Here is a 12,552-nt window from a genome sequence, read left to right on the forward strand (position 1 = left end):
TTCCACTCAGCCAGCCTTCCTGTGGTTCTGGATGATGTCCGTTCCGTCTTTTAGTTGTATTTTTGAAGTGGTTGTTCAAGGCAGCAAACTCCGGTGTTTACCTATGCCGCCATCTTGGTTTCTCTCCATTATTTTATATGTCATTTTATATTATAAAGGAATGACCAATTAACACTTTCTAAACACTCCGGACACAGGTAGTACTCCACAATAATGTCTGCTCTTCCTGAGTACACAATTGGACTACAGGTTCCAGATTCCCTTGCTATTGAATGTGGCCATGTGACTGATTTCCAACCAACCAAATACGAGTAGAAGTGACTGTGTAGGAACTTCCAGGGTTGGCCCATTATAAGCTTCCCCAGGTGATGCTACTTGCTCTTCTCTGCTTCTAGCTAACTGGGACAGAATCAATACCCACAGTGATTCTAGAAGCCTGGCATAGCTTTTGTCATTTTAGGTTTCTAAAATGATGATGAGAAGCAACTTCCTTTCCTGGTACCAGTAATATGAATGCTGGAATATTCTGGAAAAAGAAAGTTTAGGTTTGTTAAAGCAGCTAGCATTGTCCTAATATAACATTTATCTTAGCAATGTAAGTTATTTTAAAGGGAGACATTCATAAACAGTCCATCAATGAAATTAGGTTGGGGAAGTTACTTATATGCATAGTTATATATGTATATATGATGTATCTATATATGTATGTATGTATATGTGGATGTATTTTTGTTTATTTCAGCAATTATGTTTTATTCCATTTTGAACCACAACACATGCTCCTATTGGAATTTTGAGAAATTATGCAAATCACTACACACAATTCCGGGGCTAGCTCCTGTAAGATAAAACAAGGGTAGCAAAAAAATAGCATGTATACTGTTTAACTTCTAAATTATCAGCTAAATATGTATGGAGATAGATCAGTGAAATAATGAGATGTAACCCCTTAGTGACTCAACTGAAAACCTGCTCTTACTGAGCAGAGTGGCATTTTGAATGATTTCCTCCAAAAATCCACTTAAAGGCATTCAAATAGCCTACATAGTATTTTAAACATGGCCTTTTCTTTTTCTTCAAAGGAAAAGACAATTTGGATGAGATTCCCATGTGTGTGTTGCAAAAAGTAGGTACTGAAACAGGATCATTGAAGTATACGATGTGAACCTTGGAGCCTGCTAAAAAGCTGAAGTCCCTTTACCAAAAAAGACCTTTTCAAGTCTATGAAATAGACATCAGGACATGGACATTTCTCCATAACAGTGAGTTAGACTAAGTCATCAGGCAGTGCAGGTCACCTTCATAACATTTTTCATATATGTCTTAATTACAGCCAGTACTCAGAGAAACCAAAGTTTTAATAAAAGCAAATATCTGATTGCATGTAATATGACCAAGATAGAGTGATGACATCTTACATAAAAACAGCAACAATTTGCTTTCAAAGTTATTTTCATATTCCAGTAACTCCTATGGATGATTTCTAAATGGCATTAGTTTCTTATGGACTTCCTTGACTCAATGTCTCTAGCTAAGACTACACAGCTTACAGGACACACACAGTCCCCATAATAGCCCAGTAAATAGCCAAGAAAAAAAAAATCAAGAAATGTCTACCTGGATTTTGTCAATAAGTAGAATTTAACATGAACACCAAATATAAGGAAAACCCAAAACATGCCAGTAAAACATTCCTGTTGCTGGGCATTAAGTAAACATAAGGATCAGAAGAGGAGGTTCTCACCTACTGATGGCATTTGTGTAATTAAATTCTCAATCATGACTGATGCCTCTCATAAAAAGTACCCTCTCAATCACCCACAAACTTTGCCAAATACCCACGTACCCTACGACGCAAGTAGCCTTACCACCATATTGATGCCTCGCAGATTCTCAGCAGCACGGCATCTTTCTGCTTGAACCCGTGTGCACATGATTTCATGCCTCTCTACATATGAATCCCAAGAAGCAATAAAAGAAATATGCTGAATAGCATTAAAAAGTTAAAAACTATGCAGGCCTTCAACAATGTATTTTTTTCATGATTCAAAGTAAATTCAACCTAACCATTCCTTTTTATTTTGGGAAACCTGTACATTAATAATGGAATATTAATGTAATCCTGGAATATTGCTTCTGGGGATATGAATGATAAAGTGATAGGGTTTGCTTTGTGAATTACAATAGCAAATTTAATCTATAATGATAAAAGGACCATTTTGAAAATACTTCTAACTTATTTCCTCATAAGAGCATGGATTCTTATAGAGCAATTGTGCCAATTAAGCCATTGTTATCAGCTTCAAACCATCCTTTTATGCCCTTCCCTGGGGTTCTGGGGCAGGGACTCTGCAAACCACATCTCTGCCTGGCCGGCCGCTCTGTGTTAGGCTCTGCATGGTGGGCACTGAGGGGAGGCTGCCAGGCTGAGAGAGGAACGAGGGACTTGCTCTCTGTGGGCTTCCTGCCTGGTTCTATCAGCATCACCTCAGCAGTATTTCTTTACCCCGACCATGGCAGTTCCTTCCAGGGGCAGTACCTGGACACAGTGTGCTGTTTCTCTCACACATGCAGAATCAGTCTCATCACAAGATAAAGCAAAATCTTCAGAGACACCAGCCCCAGCGGGCAATGTCCTGTCTGCCGAGGTCTGACTTTCAGCTTCCTGGGGTCTCTTCTCTACGCTCAAGTCTTAGTAAGTCCAACCTCTTCACCTGTCTGTCCCCTGAGTCCTGGAGGTAGTACTTGCTTCCTGCAATTGCTATCTACGTGATATGTCAATGTGCTCATTTTACCCTTTTGATTACCAGTTAACATTGTACCTAGTTGACAATTTTTTTTAATATTACATCATCTCTGTTCAAATAGCTAATATGGTTCCCATCTCCTGATTAGACCTACTGATAACAAAATGTATGTGGCACATTCAATTAAACTTGAATTTCCCAAAGTATGTTCTAATGATTACTAATGCTGCAAGGTACCCTAAAAAAATTTTTAAAAAGGCTTTTGTGTTGAAAAAGTTTAGGGAAACACTGTATCACAATCCTCCGATGTTTTATTACTATGTTATCTAGCAATGAGCTTTAAGAAATCTTACTGTAAAAATTGTTTAAGCCAATGTTTTACAAACTTACTTCAACCTGGAAACATTTCAAACAATTCTTATTAACACTGTGAATACTGAATTCAGTAGAACACACTTTGGAAAATGTCAATCTTGGTTACTAATCGCATACTCAATTTATAACACTTACAAATAATTTTACATTATATAGATCATGAAACATCAGTTATACATAAAAATCTGGAGACTAACTATCTAATATTTTCAAGCATTCAAATAAATGCATATATACACATGTGTAATCTTGATTATTATATGTATCTATGTATAAGTATGTAACAGATGATGTTTGTTAAATAAATTGGCTAGTAAGTGATTAGGGTCTTGAAATGACTTCTGCTAAACAGAATTTCTCACTCAACATAATATATTCTAACCATCAGTGAAATACTATTACTGGACCTCCTAGCTAGGGCACAGAAATAGTCTTCTCATAAAGAACTGTTGTTCAAGTGGTTGGTCTACTTGTATTTATAACTATTAAAATGGACATCTGAATTATAGACCACAGGTTATGTGTACATGACTGTATAAATGTGAAAATGAAGAGAGACTTGTATACTCTCATAACAGCATTGCTACACAATGGTGAGGTCCATCCCAGTTTAATCTGTGCTCAATAAGATATCCAAAAACAGAATCAAATATGATTACAGCCTTCACTATCAGAAGCCCAAAATCACGTAAACATATAAATATGCAGCACTGAATATGTACCAGGAAAAGTACATTACTTTTGCAATATCTAGTACAGAATTTTACCGAGAGAGAGAGAGAGAGAGAGAGAGAGAGAGAGAGACACTACCACAATCTCATTTCAGTATTTCCTGGTATTCTAATACTTGGGTATTCTGCAGATTTCATTCTATGAATGGAATTCCCAGAAGCCATAAGAATAAAGATTTTCAGAGAATAACTGCTAAGTGGTAGGCATTGAGTCAGGGTTATACACGTAACATCTTAAATCTTCATCAAAACAAAAAACCCTACAAACTCATTAGTATAGCCCCATTTTACAGATGAGAATACTGAGGCACAATGTTTAAAAGTTTTCTTCTAATTACACAATTTGTATTTGCTGGAGTCAGAATTTGAAACAACATGTTAACCTCACACATAGCCCTGGCTTCATATGGGTCTTTGAAACAGCCAATGATTGTGGTAATTTAGAGATGTTCCACTGCATTTCAAAATTGGCTCAGAGAATGTGCTTCTTTATTATTACTAGGAATAGTTTATGGGACTGTCATAAATCAAATCAGGACAATAAAAAAAAGAAAACAAGACAAGATAAAACAAAATCCTCTTCACAAACACATAAAAACAGTATAAGTTTTACTCTAACTTGATCTTTGTTAGATGCGATCACATAAAATACTCCACCAATAGATATGACAAATGCACTTTATATTTCAATGTGTCAAACCATTTCAATGCTCTGAAACTGTGTTGAAGCTGGCAGGCAAGCAGACTATATTAAATTTTTCTCTGCAATCGACTTCAATTCTAGACTGAATTATTGGAATTTTAGTGACCCTAAAAAAGGCTGTCAGAAATGATATTCAACACAGAGTTTTCAAATCTAATGCTCTATTACACATACTTCACATAAAATAATATAGTTTCAATATAAACAAACCAGTCAAAATCAACATTCTATTTGTCCTTGTAATATCGTACACATTTTCATATTGATTTGTCATAGCAGATTCTTAAATGTACTTTCTTAAGAGAAAACTCACGGGCTACATTTTATAATTCAATAGCTGGTTTGAATATGATGCAGTTATAATGTTTTGCCCAAAATGTTTATTTTGTTTTTAAAACATATTAACACGATAAACACACAGCTAATAGCTATTAGTAGACATGGATTTGTCAAAATTACTTTTTTTTCCCACCCATAGAACACAATCATCTTAAGAGACTTTCAGCAACATAAAACCAATTGCACTGGGAGTTCAATTAGAGACCAGTGAACGGAGGGATGGCTTACCTCCCTTCTCTAGGCCTAGAAGGAGGACAGGCATCTTTCAGTGCATAGAAGCCCTGAAAATAGGAATTTACAAAGCAACTGAATCTGGAATTTATTCTATTTCTCCTAAGAATTAAAAGCACATTGAGCACACATCTATGTTTTCACCACTGTCCCTGCTGCTGACTACTTAACACAATACCAGTACCGTGCCTATTGCTGCTGGCAAAGGTTAAATCTCAAGAAGTGTCCATGTAAGAAAACTGGGAAATAAAATGGGAAGCCAACTAGCTAATCTGTAAACACGTCCTTTTAAACTTCCACTAGTTCATGGAAAATATGTTTTTTTCATAATGCATGAAGCACAGCCAGGTATCTAAGCTGATCTTTGGATTGTCCAGCCCTGTGACAGTGAGAAAGAGACCAGAGGGAAGCCTGGTAAAGCATCCAGCTCGTGAGGAGGTCTGGTTGAACCCCAGCTCCATCCTGGTACACAGGGAGCAGCACCAGCAGCCCTCACTCTGTCCTGAGGTGTGTGACCGCACAATGGCCAGTGCCACTCAGACAGAAGCGATCTCCAAGGGTCCCCCAGCCCACTCCTGAAGGCAAGTAACTAAGAACAAACAAGTATGTGCTTGTGCATGTATGCAGGTGTGTGTGCCCACGCGTGTGCGCGCGCGCGCACACACACACACACACACTCACTCTTATTTTCCAGTGGATATTCAATTATAAATAGTGTTAAGGGAGAAAGAGTCCACTGGTTTAGAAGCATTCAGAACTGAAATATTAGGCAACAATATGGTATTCTTGGTTTTATAATATTTTATTGTGTGAACTGAAACAGGTTGTTTAGATTTCCTGTGTATCAGTCCTGAGGTAAGTAGCTAATTAACATCTGCCTTTTCAAATTATTTTCTGGAAATAAAATTAATTTTAAAAAATTACAGATTATCATCATTACCTTGTGCTTAGAGCAATAGCTTTTCTCATTTAAGAGCAGACTCCTTATTAAGGCGTCTGAAGCATAGTCATATTCCCAATCACTCAAAGTATTTAACTATTTACACAAATTATTTCTTTCCCTATTTATTTATTTTGATCTTCGACCAAGGATATGTTTCTACTTTTTAACTGATTTTTTTTTTTTAGAGAGAGAGGAAAGAAGAGGGAGAGATAGAGAGAGAAATAGCCATTTGAAAGAGAAACATCAATCAGTTGCCTCCATTTGCACTCCAACTGAGAATGGAACCCACAACCTGGGTGTGTCCCCTGATCAGGAATCAAATCTGAGGCCATTCTGTGCACAGGACAAGGCTCCAACCAACTGAGCTACACTGGCCAGGGCTTACCTATTTATATTGATTCATAAAACATCTGATACATGGTAATCCTGAAATTTACACTCTAATCCAATTAGGATCATCCCGACTCACAAACCTGGGATGAACTCACACTGAACCCCAAAGTTGGATCTGAGCCAACAAGTTGGCATGTGGCAGTGAGCTAGGTAGAAACAAACATTGCTTTTGAATTGCTATTATCCTTGGGACAATCTCTGTAGCCAATTCATAAACAGGAGGTAAGGATATACTTACTCCCCCAAAATTATATACTCTCCTCAAAATAATGTTCATTATCTTTAGAAATTGGGACTAGTATTTCTTACAAAACAATTTCTAAAATTTTACAAAGGGGAAGCAAAGTCCGTTTTGCATAAATGTGTTTGCATTATCAGTATAAAGAAATATCTTTAACAAGAATTTGGGACTTGAAGCATGCAAGGATGTAAAGAGGTCATTTGATCTAGGCCTTCCTATCTCTAGAAAGTGCTGCACTCAAAGCTTGCATCCACCTTTGGTTGACTTTATTTCATGTAACTAATCCAAAATCACAGTCAAGAGAGCCAATATATCTTTAATATCCAAGTTTCCAGAAAGAAGCAACAGACATTTATCTTCATCCCCAATGGGCGTGATCTGGAAAGACACTAGGTATGCAAACTAAGACTCTTAAGTCTGACCATGCCATTACCAGGTTATGTTTTAACTAAGATTTTGTTTTTGTTGTTTTAGGAGCATAGTCTCGATCAATTTTTCTCCTAGGGAACAATATATGTTCAATATGTATGCCTGTATTATTAACATAGATAGCATCAATAGCTATCATTAGAACTAACTCAGGACTAGTTAACACCATTGCCTGGTCCTACAATTTACCTGCATATTTGTTTACTATTGCCTGAGTCATTGTCACAAGGAATAGTTGTCCTGTGCCTCAGCGGTCCATGTAATCTAACTGAAAGATTTAGTTAAAACCAGGTTGAAATGATAACAGTAAGCAGCTGGATATACAGTTCAGAACATGGAGGTGAATCTAGAACTGAACATGTTGTTTTCAAGTCATAAATTTAGACAACAAAAAAAACAGATTATGGGAATAACCACCATAGTGGTAGTTCCCTTGCTCTATTTCTTACTATTGTTCTTACTCAGTTTTCTCATCTTTAAAATGGAGTAAGGGAGTCATACTTCAGATTCTTTACATGTAATAAAATTTAATGCTCCTTGGGAAAAACTAAGTGCCAGATTGCAAGGTCCCCAAGTCATGTGATTATCTGCAACATAGACAGATACACCACAGATTGCTATCTCAGCATTTAACAAATATGACTAATCCAATTTGTATGATGTCATGATTGGTTAATTTTAAACCTTTATATTTCTTAACCAAACATACAGATTTAGGACTTGGAATATACAAAGATATAAAGAGATCATTCAGTCTAGGACTGCCCCCCCCCCTCTCAAAAACACACACACATACACACACACACACACACACACACACAGACACACACTTTTCCTTCAAGTGCATTAGATCTTTTCCCACATTGTAAAGCATCTTCTAGAAGCATTCCTTGTTTGCTTAGCAAAACTTCCCTTAAGCACCAGCAACAGATGAACCCATTATCCATGCTGACATGCCTCATCTTTATAAAATGAACTGTCTGCAAAGTCAAATAAACCAAACAAAAAATGGGCACTATCCTTTTTAAAATCCATCTCAAGTGCAGAACATACTCAATTGTCTGATAAATTGGTTAAAATTTGCCACTAGAATTGAGTCACTGAAGAGTTCATTTCTGTCACCATATTAACTGTGTCATGTAGTAATTGCACCTAATGAACTTAATGTGGCTTATGGCCATGTGCTGCTTCCTCTCAGAAACAAAATCTAAATGTCCCTGAGTCTGGCCAACCGGCATCCATAACCATCTCAGTAGAGGCACACAAGCCACTAGAGTTCCATTTTGGCCTCTGGCTAATGTATTTTTATTTCATGTTTTCTCGAAATGTAAGATGTTTGCACTCAAATACTCAGCAGCTTTTAAAAATAAAAAAGAGCCACGGAAGAAGTCTGTAGTTTCTTTCTAACATGTTCATAGCACATAAAATTTCTCTGACTCAGGACAGTGTGAATGAAGAGGAGTCTCAAATAAGATTAATCACCAAGTGCAGTAACTTATGGACCTCTACCCGTATGAACGAAAATGGAATTGTCCTCAGAAGTAGAAGAAACATAAAAGGAAAACAAGCACAGGACTTATAAAAATCACAACAGTTCAATAAATTTTTGGAATGATACGAAAGCCATACTGTAATGCTCAACTCGACTTGATGCTTCAAGGACCTTGTCGTAAGTGCAAGTGCTAGAACAAGGTCCTTTTGATACTTACAGAAATGAACGCACCGCACCCTGGGATGCAACGGTCGGCACTATAGTGAGTCTGAGATGTAGGTGGACACCCATGTAGATTTTTTATACAGTTCTGTAGTTCTTCCTTGTTGTGTGTGTGTTTCTTATTGAAGACAGATTCCATAAGGGCTTAGGGGTAAACAGGAGCTCTTCTCCTCCGCAGCATATGTAAATGTTGGAGAGTTTTTTCTCCTTTTCCTCTAAGTGAACCCCTTCTTTCTCTCTGCCCCGCAGGAGCTGCATGCCCAATGCTGATCTTGCTGCTACTCATCCCTTATGAAGCTCCAAAGGCGTGGTCTCCATCACATGAAGTCTAAACATGACAATCATTCAAACTCCTGCTTCCCTCCAAACACTGAAGAGTCTCTGGGAAAAACCATGCTTGGCTTCTGCCCAAACGTATGGGAGCTAATTTCTAGATGAAGCTACTCCAACTCCCTTCGTTACCACCACACACTCTCAACACGCCCAAATCTCTGCTCGTCCGTGACTGAGAGGGCTGACCTCAAAATAAAACTTTAAAGTCGAAAGCTAAGGCAATTAAAATTTCACAGTGCAAATAAATCTTGCCAATTGCTCTTTGGCAATATCTTCAAGGATGCTATTTCTCTGCAACTGATCCTCACTATAAATGGTATTTAGCACCTTTTTAGCCCCAAGGACAACAAAACTTGTGAAAACCGAAACATGTAGAATACATTCAACTCTGTAACACCCCTTAACTAAACCGGGTGCTGGCAAAACAGACAGAACAGCGCCGTGTCAGAGGCTGACAGCGAGCCTGCAGGCAATGGCACCGCTGCCTTCAGGCGAGACCCTGACATGGGCCAGAAGAGGTGGCGCCCAGGGACTGGACAGCAAAGGCTCCTGGGAAAGCAGAGGGCCAGGCGCGCTGCGACCCAAGGCCAGGCCCCCAGGATTAGCCCTGGCAATGGGCATGGAAACAAGCTCACCTTCTGGGCCTGGTAGCTGTATGAATTCTGGTTTTCTCCTTGGACCGTGAAACAGGAAGTGCTCCCTTTGTCACTGGAGCATTGTTTGCAGGCCTGCTGGTCCAGGGCCTGCAGTCCCATCATAGCCCCACGAGCTCACCTGAAGCTTCATACATGGAACACGTGCCTCACCAGGTGTTGGTACTTAGAGTCTCTTCTAGCTTAAATTCCTTATAAGTGTATCACTACTACCATCATCTTGTTTAGAAGAAAATGCCTATTTATTTTCAAATAATTAAATGAAGTAAAACACTTTACTAAGTGTATCACTACTACCATCATCTTGTTTAAAAGAAAATGCCCATTTATTTTCAAATAATTAAATGAAGTAAAACACTTTAGAAATACCCAGAGACTGCTAAACTGAAAAATAATCATCTGCCATTTAAAAGTAGCTTTATACACACACACACACACACACACACACACACACACACACACACACACACACACACAAGAAGCAAAGAAAGCTAAGAAGTTACCTTGATAAATCAGATTTTCTAGCAGGAGGGGGGCAGAAACATCCATATAATTGAGGTAAGTTTTCTTTGTTTTGATGTGAATCAGAGCCTATCTTAGGAAAAACTGTCAAGTACACAACCGCCACCTTCAGAAGCCACCCACGTACATAGTCCATGCCTTCCTCCCTCCCCTCCTCAGGCCCATTCCCATCCCTAGCAGTGCTGGCAATGGGAGCGTCTCTGCTCGCTGTGTCCTTCCTATGTGGCTAGGCAAGGGTCTTGTGGTGTTTCCTGAATCTTTCCCTCCTAGGTGGTACTAAAAAAAATAATAAGAGCAGCTAACATTTATTGCGTACTTATTATATATCAGGTGCTTTACACGATTATTCACTTAGTCCTCTACTCAGCCCTATAAATTAGTTTCTATTTTTATCTCTGTTTTCAAATAATTAAATGAAGTAAAACACTTTAGAAATACCCAGAGACTGGTAAACTGAAAAATAATCATTTGCCGTTTAAAAATAGTTTACACACACACACACACACACGGAGAAGCTAACAAGTTACCTTGATAAATCAGATTTTCTAGTGGGAGGGGATCAGAAACATCCATATAATTGAGGTAAGTTTCTTTGTTTTGATGTGAATCAGAGCCTATCTTAGGAAAAACTGTCAAGTACACAACCGCCACCTTCAGAAGCCACCCACGTACATAGTCCATGCCTTCCTCCCTCCCCTCCTCAGGCCCATTCCCATCCCTAGCAGTGCTGGCAATGGGAGCGTCTCTACTCGCTGTGTCCTTCCTATGTGGCTAGGCAGGGGTCTCGTGGTGTTTCCTGAATCTTTCCCTCCTAGGTGGTACTAAAAAAAATAATAAGAGCAGCTAACATTTATTGCGTACTTACTATATATCAGGTGCTTTACACGATTATTCACTTAGTCCTCTACTCAGCCCTATAAATTAGTTTCTATTTTTATCTCTGTCTTAGAGATGAAGAAGGCAAGGTTCCAAAGGCTAAGCAAGCTGCTCAGAGCCACATGGCTAACAGCAGAGCCATGATCTGAACCAGGTGTTCTAATGAGCCGGAAGGCTTACCCACCCCTGAATATAATTCTATGTGGCAAGTTCTCCTACTGTCTAGTCCTCGCCCTTTCTCCTTCATTTGCTACTCCAGAATCAACTCTTGCTTGTACACTATGTTCTATCCCTACCTAGACTTTTCATATTGTCAAAATGGGAGGCAACCTAATAAACATGTCCACAATAAAGTCCTAAGAGCAAATGACCATATAGGGAATGATTTGGGGATGGGGATGGGCAAGACTCCAGGAACGGAGAACAAATAAGAGGCTGATTCAGGCAGAAGAATGGTGGCCTGATATGCGTTAGGGCAGTGGGAGTGGAGATGTGCGCAGATTTGACATCTATTTAGGAGGTAGTATCACCATAGCGTAGCACCGATTGAATACAGGTAAGAGAAAATGAGGTGGGGAAGCAAGAATGATGGCTCAGTTTATAGTTTATAAAACTGGGTGAATGGTGATGCCATATATTGAAATAGAGAACAGGGGAGGGGAAATGGGTTGCAGCAGGATCTAAAGAGTTCAGTTTAGGAATGAGAGTCATTGGGGACTGTTGGATATTCATGAACAAAAGGATTGGGGTGAGTATATCTGAAACTCAGCAAAGAAAATTGGGACAGTGACATAAATTTGGCCACATTAAGCATAATAAAGTAAGCTATAGGAGTGAATGGTATTAGCCAAGATCCCATAATTTAAGTCTGGCTCTGATTTTAGGCATTTTTTCCACTAAGAGGGTCAACAGGCTCAACCAGCAACGCTTTTCACACCTGACCAGTGTATCATTCATCTTCCTCTAATGAGGTGTTTAGCTTAGAATTATAGTTACTAACAGTAGACACAGGTTTAAAGATACAATTCTTAAGACCTTTAAAAATAACTTTTCAATTGCTGCATATACTATCAAAAAACCCCTGGGCCACACTTTTGTATTCAGGTTTTACTATTTTAAGTTATCATTGTTGATATGTTGCCTTCTGAACATGTCTTTGTTTAAAACACACTTGTGCTCTCTCTTCCTCTAAATTATATATATGCATGTATGTGTGTATATATATAGCAGGTTTTACTTTAAGTTATCATTGTTGATATGTTGCCTTCTGAGCATGTCTTTGTTTAAAACACACTTGTGCTCTCTCTTCCTCTAAATAATTA

The sequence above is a fragment of the Myotis brandtii genome, unplaced genomic scaffold (assembly GCF_000412655.1).
Source record: "Myotis brandtii unplaced genomic scaffold, ASM41265v1 scaffold667, whole genome shotgun sequence".
Classification (NCBI taxonomy): Eukaryota; Metazoa; Chordata; class Mammalia; order Chiroptera; family Vespertilionidae; genus Myotis; species Myotis brandtii.